This window comes from Bacillus rossius, unplaced genomic scaffold, assembly GCF_032445375.1.
Source record: "Bacillus rossius redtenbacheri isolate Brsri unplaced genomic scaffold, Brsri_v3 Brsri_v3_scf537, whole genome shotgun sequence".
Classification (NCBI taxonomy): Eukaryota; Metazoa; Arthropoda; class Insecta; order Phasmatodea; family Bacillidae; genus Bacillus; species Bacillus rossius.
In genome coordinates, this window is record NW_026962741.1 from 27501 (window position 1) to 30189 (window position 2689).

The window sequence follows — 2689 nt, forward strand, 5'->3', positions numbered from 1 at the left end:
CTGCCCCGTAGAATATAATTCTCAGGGCGCCACGACCAACATCCATACATATTTTTTTTTTGTGCCACCGATGATGCGAAGGCACAAGAAAAGATCCACATTGGACCACCAGGCCACACCCTTGTTCCTCGGTCCCTGGCAACCTAGCAGGGTCGCCTCCACTGCCTTAGAAATCCGCCTCGATTCCAATGTAAGGATTTCCAGGCAATGGAGAGTCGGGACCTATCGGGTCATAGGGCGCAAGGCCAGAGGCCACCTTCCGTTCAAATGTGATCCAGCCTCATTTTCTCCATGGCCGTTAATGATCCTTCCGCAGGTTCACCTACGGAAACCTTGTTACGACTTTTACTTCCTCTAAATGATCAAGTTTGGTCATCTTTCCAGCAACATCAGCGGCTCGCGAAGAGCCGTCGCGCACCGGTCTGAAGACCTCACTAAATCATTCAATCGGTAGTAGCGACGGGCGGTGTGTACAAAGGGCAGGGACGTAATCAACGCGAGCTTATGACTCGCGCTTACTGGGAATTCCTCGTTCATGGGGTACAATTGCAAGCCCCAATCCCTAGCACGAAGGAGGTTCAACGGGTTACCCGGCCCTTTCGGGCTAGGAGGACACGCTGATTCCTTCAGTGTAGCGCGCGTGCGGCCCAGAACATCTAAGGGCATCACAGACCTGTTATTGCTCAATCTCGTGCGGCTAGAAGCCGCCTGTCCCTCTAAGAAGATCATTTGTCGCCGGTAGCACGAAGGGATACCGGAAGCGACTAGTTAGCAGGCCAGAGTCTCGTTCGTTATCGGAATTTAACCAGACAAATCGCTCCACCAACTAAGAACGGCCATGCACCACCACCCACCGAATCAAGAAAGAGCTCTCAATCTGTCAATCCTTCCGGTGTCCGGGCCTGGTGAGGTTTCCCGTGTTGAGTCAAATTAAGCCGCAGGCTCCACTCCTGGTGGTGCCCTTCCGTCAATTCCTTTAAGTTTCAGCTTTGCAACCATACTTCCCCCGGAACCCAAAAGCTTTGGTTTCCCGGAAGCTGCCCCGCCGAGTCATCGGAGGAACTTCGGCGGATCGCTAGCTGGCATCGTTTATGGTTAGAACTAGGGGCGGTATCTGATCGCCTTCGAACCTCTAACTTTCGTTCTTGATTAATGAAAACACACATGGCAAATGCTTTCGCTTAGGTTCGTCTTGCGACGATCCAAGAATTTCACCTCTAACGTCGCAATACGAATGCCCCCGTTTGTCCCTGTTAATCATTACCTCGGGTTCCGAAAACCAACAAAATAGAACCGAGGTCCTATTCCATTATTCCATGCACACAATATTCAGGCGAAACACTGCCTGCTTTGAGCACTCTAATTTGTTCAAAGTAAACGTGCCGGCCCACCTCGACACTCGGTGAAGAGCCACCGCGGTAGGATTGCATCGGACCGCCGACGCGCGGGGCCCAAGCATGCACCCCGGGACGAAACACCCGCATCCAACCCGGCCTCCGCGAAGAGGTTACGAGAGGAGGGGCGAACGCCCGAGGGAAGGGGCTTGCCGCGGCCGACCGCATCCACCGGCAGGACGTCCGCACGGGCATGCCAGTTAGACACCGACGAACGGTGAACCGACAGCGTGGGACACAAGTCCAACTACGAGCTTTTTAACCGCAACAACTTTAATATACGCTATTGGAGCTGGAATTACCGCGGCTGCTGGCACCAGACTTGCCCTCCAATGGATACTCGTTAAAGGGTTTAAAGTGTTCTCATTCCGATTACGGGGCCTCGGATGAGTCCCGTATCGTTATTTTTCGTCACTACCTCCCCGTGCCGGGAGTGGGTAATTTGCGCGCCTGCTGCCTTCCTTGGATGTGGTAGCCGTTTCTCAGGCTCCCTCTCCGGAATCGAACCCTGATTCCCCGTTACCCGTTACAACCATGGTAGGCGCAGAACCTACCATCGACAGTTGATAAGGCAGACATTTGAAAGATGCGTCGCCGGTACGGAGACCGTGCGATCAGCACAAAGTTATCCAGAGTCACCAAAGCAAACGGACGCAGACGAGCCACGCCGATTGGTTTTGATCTAATAAAAGCATCCCTCCCATTTCTGGTCGGGACTCAGTTCAGCATGTATTAGCTCTAGAATTACCACAGTTATCCAAGTCATGTGGTACGATCTAAGGAACCATAACTGATTTAATGAGCCATTCGCGGTTTCACCTTATTTTGGCTTGCACTTAGACATGCATGGCTTAATCTTTGAGACAAGCATATGACTACTGGCAGGATCAACCAGGGAGCTGCTAGCAGCTTTTTTTTTTCGTTCGGAGGAACCTCCCGGGTCCGCAGAGCACCGGGTCCGAATCTTATGATGTACATTTTTTTTTCCTTCTGTATCAACAAGTACGGGGGGCGACTTCCCAATATCGACACCCGCTTTGCAATTGCAAAGTCTTTCCTTCCATCTCTAATTAATTTTCCTAGGGAGTAGGCGAGGCCAAACTTCCAAGGCTTTCACTGGCGAATATATCGCGCTCTAGAAACTCGCATGGTACTTGGCGAGTGGATTTCAAATTATATGATCGGTGCCCACATTCGGGCGCGGCCCACTGCGGGAGCAGACCGTTGGCCCGTGGGCTCGCTGTGAACTAATTTGCCCACTGGTCCGAAAAGTATTCATTTCTAAACACCTTTGG

General features: G+C 52.1%; 1 non-coding gene across 1 annotated transcript; it reads right to left on the reverse strand.

Moving 5' to 3' along the window:
* Window positions 1-299: 299 nt before the first annotated feature.
* Window positions 300-2292, reverse strand: LOC134544992 (small subunit ribosomal RNA). Its single transcript, XR_010078191.1, has one exon. It is a non-coding gene; the product is annotated as a small subunit ribosomal RNA (ribosomal RNA).
* Between the last annotated feature and the right edge of the window lie 397 nt (window positions 2293-2689).